Source organism: Dermacentor albipictus, chromosome 5, assembly GCF_038994185.2.
Source record: "Dermacentor albipictus isolate Rhodes 1998 colony chromosome 5, USDA_Dalb.pri_finalv2, whole genome shotgun sequence".
In the NCBI taxonomy this organism is placed as follows: domain Eukaryota; kingdom Metazoa; phylum Arthropoda; class Arachnida; order Ixodida; family Ixodidae; genus Dermacentor; species Dermacentor albipictus.
This window is the reverse complement of record NC_091825.1, coordinates 30,448,261-30,457,048: the sequence shown is the minus strand read 5'-3', so window position 1 is coordinate 30,457,048 and position 8,788 is coordinate 30,448,261. Positions and strand designations below refer to the sequence as shown.

The 8,788-nt window shown below is 44.5% G+C and overlaps 1 non-coding gene across 1 annotated transcript; it reads right to left on the bottom strand.

Moving 5' to 3' along the window:
* Window positions 1–1,943: 1,943 nt before the first annotated feature.
* Window positions 1,944–2,035, bottom strand: TRNAY-GUA (transfer RNA tyrosine (anticodon GUA)). Its single transcript is given in 2 exon segments — window positions 1,944–1,979; window positions 1,999–2,035. It is a non-coding gene; the product is annotated as a tRNA-Tyr (tRNA).
* Between the last annotated feature and the right edge of the window lie 6,753 nt (window positions 2,036–8,788).

Below are 8,788 nucleotides of genomic sequence, written 5' to 3'. Positions count from 1 at the left end.
TGTGACTCCCGGTGTATGGGCGTTGCCACGAAATCCAGCCCGAGTTTGGAATCTTCGCGGTTAAATGTCTTTTCGAGCGTAAAAAGACATTCTAGACAAAATCCAGAGTGATTTCCGGCGCCGGGGGTCGCTTTGGTCGGCGGTGCATGGACAGCACGAAAAAATTTCGGGGGGGGCTGAAGCCCCATAAGCCCCCCCCCCTGGCTACGCCCCTGGGTTTAGCTTATGGTTATGCTTTATGATTTAGCCTATGGTTATGCTCACGGTTTCACTTATGGATATGCTTTGGTTAGCTTATGTTTATGCTATACATGTGCCTTGTTTAGTTATGCAAATTGCCTATCAATGATATATACCATAACATATGCAGGATTATTAAACTTCTTTATTCATCATTGTTGGGCGCATTGTCTTCCGATTTCTGTACAGCCATAAACACAGCTTTCTGTATCGGTAGTATCACTCTCTTTTTCTTCCATGTTGAATGCGCACGTCTATTCTCCGGCAAGCGGTTATAAGTCGACCTCTGCGATAAACACGTGCTTGCGGCGAACGTCAAACGATGACGCCAAGCGCGCGGCAGTGGCCACCTGCGCCGCCTCCGAACACGCTTACGGAGCCAATTCGACTCCGAACATGCTTACGGAGCCAATTCAGAAATACGCCGGCTGAAGCTTTTCGCTTCAAAACCTCCAAAAGTTGCCGTTAGTCCCGTGGCAGGATAGCTACTGGTCTAACACCTCGCTCTTTCATTTTCAAGGTGTTAACTCATAATATGTTCACAAATTTTCAGGTCTTGTAATCCAAAGGTTCTTGAATTCCGTTGTGTCTTGATTAAATTCACTGGCGTTTGGATTATTTCGGCTGGCGCTCGGATTAAATTGAGTGGCGCTCGGATTAAATTGACTGGCACTTAGATTAACTTGACTGGCGCTCGGATTAAATTGACTGGCGCTTGGATTAAATTGAGCGGGAAAACCTGTAGTACGTCACTATTCCCCCTTTTCTGCGTCTGTGTTTGCTTGGTAACCGAGCACATATTGGGTGACGTTTTGTAGTCACGTCGCGATTGGTTTTTGCAATTCATTTCGGTGCGTTTTTATGCTTTGTATTTTAGATGACATGTTTGCAATCCCCATCGGTTTATACACGTGTCAGCTCTCCTTTGAACGATTCAGATGCATTTTGTTCGCCCATTTTATTAGTTTTTCATGTAAACATATCTTCATTTGGTTGATATGCACATGTGTATTAACTGCATTCACACCATGCGATGTATTCTGATGAAGGCCGGACCCCAGCCGAAACGTCAATAAACCGCCTCATGCGCGCGTCTACTTCACTATGAATATTTACCCGGACCCAGAATGGCTTTCTCCTGGTGTGCATATATATATACATATATATATGTATATATATATATATATATATATATATATATATATATATATATATATATATATATATATATATATATATATATATATATATATTTTTTTTCGTTGCAGAAAGTAAGGGGCACGCTTGCGAAAATTGTCTGTTCAACGGTTTACCGTTTCGCCCGTAGGAATGCCGTGCCACAGCCGAAATATTAAACCATTGGACATGCAGTTTTCGTAAGTGTACCCCTTCGTTTCTTCCACTACCTATGCTCCGGAGCTACAGAACTATTCCATGAATTATATATGTGCGTGTATGTGTGAGTTACACGAGTAGTAGGTTGAAAACGGAGACAAACACGGTCGCCCGAAGACTGCCTTTATCCTACGTCTTCTTCCTTAACCACTATGGCACCGCATCATGCTTATGTGGTTCGCTATATATATATATATATATATATATATATATATATATATATATATATATATATATATATATATATATATATATATATGTACATATATATATACAACAGAACGCATGTGTATCAAGAAAGGAAACAGTCCGTCGAGCCGGATTCGAACCAGCGACCTATGGATGTCTGTGTCAGGCTAACCTCTACAGTCCACCGCTCTGCCAACTGAGCTATCGACGGATTTTTTTTTTCTTTCTTTCATGGTATTTATTACAGTAGCAGCAACCCGATATTCACCAGTTGTGCATAGTCAGAGATTGGAGAGCACAATCATAGTCACTCAGAGAAAAGGCATCGTTCATTCTGTGGGTAGAAATGTGGCTTCACTTTAGAAGGGTGGAAAGGATAGGCACCTCACCAAAATGGGGTACCAATCCGGCTGGGTATCAAGTCCATCATAAACCTGCTTTAGGTGTAGTGTCATTTGGATGAAATTCACCCTTGTAGGTACAACCGTTTCGGCGTTTCGGTCCATCATTCGCGTTTTCCACAAACTGTGCATTCCGATGAGAAAAAACATATCGAAAGGTGCACTATTATCACCGGTCGGCAGCAGGTATCGCACAGTATGGTCGTTGATGTCAAAGTCTTTTTTTAAAGTCCGTTGGAGGACATCCCAAAATATTATGGCGTCGGTGCAGCTAATAACACAATGTTCAATCGTCTCTGGCACGTCACAAAGGCGACAGTTAACAGATGAGACAAAGATACCCTTTTTCTGTAGCCATGTTTTAACTGGTATGGTTTCACTATGAAGTTTATAAAAGAATGTTTTGCAGCAAGGGGATATATACATTTTACGAACTCGCTTTAGAACATCGTGACCTGGCCATTGAATGTATAGTGATCGGTAAAATGGAGGCGGAAAAAGCATGGACAATAGATCTTTGTATAACGTTTTACGCGACACAGAGTACAAGTATTCAGTGGAAAACCGCAGTGTCAGGAAACGAACTGCCAAGTAAACTTCTTGCATGAACCCCCAGAAGCATAAACGCGAAGAAAAATTCGAAGAAACGATTAAATCAGGTAACGCATTAACAAGTGTGACTTGCATGAACGACCGAATTATAGGATGCGATGTATCGCGAAAAAAGAAGAAACGAGACACTATTTGCCTCACATAAAGATGTACTAAACCCAGCCCACCTTCACTAACGGGCCTGAAAATATTGTCTCGCCTCATGGGCTCAAAAGTGGAAGACCATACGAAGGTCGCAAAGATTCGGTGAAAGCGTTGGATGTAGAGCCTGGCACAATGTATAACTTGGAAGACATAGTAAATTTTTGTTGCCAAGAACTTATTGCAGGCCTCGGCTTTCCCAAAAATAGAAAGTTGGTGTGGAATGAATGTCTGGGCGTAACTTTGCAGGGCCGAAACCTGTTCTTTCCAATAGTGTGCGCTTAATTTATATGCGTCTAGCGGCACGCCGAGACACTTTGGCGGGACACCAGTCCAATTACCGCCTGCAAACTGTTCTGGTGTATAGCACCATGAGCCAAACCATAAGCCTAAGCTTTTTGCGGAGTTCATTCGTGCTCCTGATACGCTGCCAAATTCCTCTATTGTTGATACTACCTTTTCAACACTGGACTTATCGGTGCAGAAGAACGCTGAATCATCTGCATAAGCTAAGACTTTTACTTCATTACCCAGTATATTGAAGCCATGGATGTAACTCGACTGAATTACGCGTAAGCATAGCGGTTCCAGATAAAGGGCGAATAGTAATGGGGACATAGGGCATCCTTGTTTTACCGAAGAGCAAATGTAAACTGGTTTAGAGAGTTGGCCATTAATAACTAAACGAGTGGTACAACACGTATAGCAAAGCTTAACGCCTTTAAGCACAACGGAGCCAACATTGGCATGCTCCAGGAGTGTAAATAGATAGGAGTGACTGACACGGTCAAAAGCTTTAGCAAGGTCTACCTGGAGCATTGCAAGCTGTTCAGTGGAACCGTAACAATACTGAAGGAGTGTACGGGCAATATGTGTATTGGTTTGAATGGATCTGCCCCTAATTCCACACGTCTGATGGGAACCAATGAGAATTGACATCGCAAATTGCAATCTATTCGATAAAATGTTTGCAAAAATTTTATAATCTACGTTTGACATAGTGATTGGCCTGTAGCTTTCAACAGAACGCAGTTTCTCCTTATCTGAACTTTTTGGAATTAGAACTGTGTGGGTTTCGCAAAACGATTGCGGAAGGGCGTCTACCTCTAAGCTTGTAATAAAAATGTCCAATAATATGGGACTGATAATTGATTTGAAAGCTTTGTAAAATTCACAGGAAAGTCCATCAGGGCCGGGTGTTTTCGACAGAGGCAGCTGATCAATAGCTAGCTCAATTTCTTGTACCGTAAGGGTATCACTAATGCATGCACAGTCATCACCCTGTAAAGGTTTTACTAGAGACACAAAACTCGCTAAAACTTTTGCATCGTGATCATCGGGCCGAGCACTAAACAACACACTGTAGTAAGTTTCGAACTTAGAAATTATGTCATTCGCATTTGTTGGAAGACTACCTTCGGAGTATATTTCCGGAATTACTTTGGAAACAGCGTGACGTCGCTCGTCAAGTAAAGCTTGACGTGTTGGTTGCTCAGACTGCAGAGCACGCCTATTTCGAGATCGAACTCGCGCACCTCTGTAACGCAGTGCATCATACTTTTGCAACTCACATTTAAGATTTTCTATGTCAACAATGTAAGTGCCTGGCATTTCGCATTCCATCTGGTAAAGGTTGTGTAGGCTCTTAAGACGTATTGTTTCTTCATTCTTTCTATAGAATGCTTTCAGCGATCCAATTTCTATAGCCACTGTACGAACCTCTTGTTTAAAGAGTTCCCAAGCTGAAAATAACGGCAAGTCAGTAGAAAGAGAACTTTTTAGGTTCATGCGTACGCGATTAATAAAATCCTGATCATTTAGGAGCTCAGAGTTAAGCTTCCAGAGTGCCCACTGTGGTCGGAAATTGGTTACAGATTTCTCACCAATCATTGCGATAACCATGCAATGATCAGAGAACGAAACTGGGATAGTAGTGCAGGGCAGTTCCCGGGAGAGGAGTGATGAAGAAACATAAATCCGATCAAGGCGGGCATAAGAGCGACCTTGAATTCGTGTATAAGAGCGAGCTCCCTGTCCCGACACTCTGCATTTTCTATTAGGTTAGATAAAACTTCACCACTCCTTCCCCGCTGAGTGTTAATGTCACTTCGATCGCACGGATCACATACACAATTGAAATCACCCATAACCACAATGCAACGATCACAGTCCATTAGACTACGCACAGTATCAAATAAGACAATTCGTTTTGCAGCGTCATTAAATGCATAGACGTTCACTAATCGCCATGGCACACCCTGCAACACAATATCACAACATATATATCGACCTTCAGTGTCTACATGGTAACTAAGTGCTGAACAAAGTACGCTCTTTTTCAGAAACAGGAAACAGCCCGCGGATAAACCAAGAGCGTGTGAAACGCAGACGTTATATTCAGACAGAAAAGGTCGCAAAGCCCTTTCTGTCTCGTCATCACTCTCAATCTTCGTCTCCTGCACGGCGACGAAGTCGAGCCGCTTCCTAGACAAAAGCCGGCGAAGCTGCGCCTGTTTCTGCGAAGACCTAAGGCCTCTCACGTTCAACGTTGCGAAGAGAAGTTTCTGGGACAGGGCCATGGTGTATACCAACTATTTAGACTTAATTCTCTATGCGGTCGGTCCTAGAGGGTAACGGTGAGGCTCCCTCCGAACCCTCACCAGGCGTCCTGGACCGTGATCGCCGGCACTGTCCTGAGTGTGTCGATGTTTTGCGGCGACGTGCTTTTCTTGTGGTACAGGCCGTCTCGCTGTCCGTGCTTGATTCTGATCTGTTAGTCACACGGCGCTTCGCAATTGACGTATCCGCGCTACTTCGTCTGTCTTCTGACTGCATAGCGCACGTGTTGAGGTACTTCGGTGTAGCAGATGAGTCATCAGCGGCTGTCTCATTCGCTGGCTGGGTGGAAACTGGCTGCGTGGTAGCGGGCACTTCTTTCTCTTCGCTACATTCCTTTTCCTGGGGCGGTTCTGCAATGTCATTGTCTTTAACATGTAGAGGGGCTTTACTAGCACAGCTGGTATCCGCGGAAGAGGGAACGTCTCCCTTTGCGTCGAGAACCTCAGTAACATCCATTATGTGTTCCTGCAAGCTTTCTTCTGGAGGCCTTGTCCTGTGTCGTAACTTGTCGGCGTATGTCAAAACACATTCTTCATCTGTGTGGCCAAAGCGTCGGCAGGCTTCACAACGTGGGGTTCTGCAGCTTCGACGAATGTGCCCAACCTTGTTACAGCGGAGACAAAGTGGGGGCCGGCCTGGAATCAATACAAGGCTCTGCACCCCACAAACGTGTAGAAGATGTGGAACGTCGCCCGCGCCGACTCTATCGGCAAGAGTCAACACCACGTCATGATTTAGGGTACGCATTTGCTCCATTTCCGATACTCTCCAGCTTTCTGCTGATATGGACTTAACTTTCCCGTAAGCCTGGAGCGCATCTCGAATGTAATCGTCTGCCAAACGCTCAGGAAGCCATAAAAGCTTCATTTTCACTTCTGTGGGCTCGGGGTCAATAACGAGGCAGCGTCTACCTTTTACGGATAATTCTCCGCACGTGACTAGCTTTGATTTTGTAATTGATGATTTGCACGTCCCCATCCACACGTGTGACATCTGAAATTGACCGATGGAACTAATTTCCTTCAGGTCAATAACGTTCCGGAGGGCGTCTCTGAAGTCTTGGGCTCTGTACGGTCGACCACTTAAGTCAGCATGCAGGAAAACCGAGTCCACAACCAGCTTACCGGTAGGAAGACGAGGTATCACAACACGGTAGTCATTGCTGCTGGCTGAAGCCTGAGCAGCACCTCGGCCAGGGGCCGATAAATCCTTTTGAGCGGAAAACATGAAAAAAGCGACCGTTCGGAACGCCGTCTTCTCCTTTTTCTCTTAAACAGCGTGCAGTGGCTACCCACATGTCGGCATGGTCCAGTTAGCTGACAGAAGGTGCGGCTATGTGACTGCGCGAAACTGGTTCAGCGGACACGTGGGATTTTTTTCTTTTTGCGTTCTCTTAGAGGATCGAACAATGGCTGGCCCATATAACGGTCCACGACGCATCCAGGAAGCTCATACTCCCGGTTCCATCGTGGGAGATGCCCACTCCATGAGAGCCCAAAGCTCTCGTGGCCTGCAGGACCTTGACTAAAGTTGATTTCCTTCCTTCCTTATAGCGCGTCACTGACATGCCTGTATAAATGCTAACGAATATGAATGCTGCATTGAGCGACTAAGCTGATAGTACGGAAGTACAAAGAGCAGAAGTGGTCAAGAAGTAGAACTGAACAGCTGGGCGTTTCCGTGCCCTCTCCGCGTTTTTTTCATGGGCATATTTACTTCATGGTTTTTCCATTGTGTATATGCTGGTAATAGCTTTTGCCGTGTTCTGTAGTTCACGTTTGGCACATAGGGTGGATTAGTCCCACTAGCCTGCGTACTCTCACACACTGGTAGAGTACGTTCTACCCTACCATCTGAAGCATTCGGGATCAGAATGCTTCATATTAGATAATCACTGAAGATATATTCAAGAATGTAAGCCTTCACGTTATCCATGCCTTTCTGTGTGCACCATAGAAATAATGAATTTTTTGTTTTGTTTTACGCACCGCCTCGTTCTGTCGTTGGTTGCAGGCGTGACGTCACAGCAGCTCGCCTTGAGTCGGAATGGACAGAAGTGCAAGGTTATCCGCCAACGCCACTGGCAGCCGGTTACTTACGAGCCAGTTGTCAGCACACGTGGCGCAGTGAGCCTATTGTGTGATGAGCCTGTCGTGTGAACACAGAACAATGTTCTTCTTTATAAAATGTCTTACGCATGGTTGCAGTGCCTCTCTTGTTGTCGTCAGCCGTCGTACGGAACATTCCTTAATTTATTCCAAATATTGTGACGCCATCAAGCATAGAAATTGAGAACACGATTCTGACGGAACATGCTCTGTACGACGGTGACAACAAAAGTGAGATGGCGTGCAGCCTTCTTTCGCTCTATTTAGGTGCACATATACAGGGTGTTTTAGATGATTTGGGCCAAGAATTAAAAAACACATAGGCGCAACGCCTGTCTTATTGACGTAGTATTGTTTTGAGCCTTATGAAACACATCACGATACTTTTTCCACTCCGCGAAGCAGGCTAATGAACAAAGCTGTCAATAACCAACACCTTAGCTTGAACACAAAGCTGCGAGAGATCAGCACAAACATGAAAACAAATTGAAGGTTGCGAACAATGCATATCTATCAGCCTTAGCAGATAAGTTCAAAACGAATCCCAAAGAGGGCAGGCGCTATATTAAGAGCAATAAGAAGCTTAACCCTCGCATCCCGGCCATCGCAAATGATGCTAACCTATAATCAAAGGCGATAAAAGAAAAGGAACGATTTTGAACAAGTATTTTCATTCAGTTTTACAATGCCTTGCAGCATTGCAATTTCTGACACGCCGACACGATTACCCGAAATGGAGAACATTGCCGAGAGCGAAGGTGTGGAGGCTTTGTTGTGTAATCTGAACGTGCATTCAGCTAATGGACCCGATGAAATTTCTAATCATATTTTAAAGCACTGCTCAGGACAAATAGCACCTTTCTGTGTAGTATCATTCCAAAAGCCACTAAAAATTCAAAAGCCACCTGAAGATTGGAAGACTGCCAACGTGAGTGCGATATCTAAAGAGGGGGATCGTACAGGCGATTTCAGGCCAGTAACCTTAACTTCAGATTGCTTTACGACGCTCGAACATGTCCTGCATTCTAATTTGACGAAACATTTAAGTTTGTACTAGGAAACATAAATAGCCAAGGAAGTGAA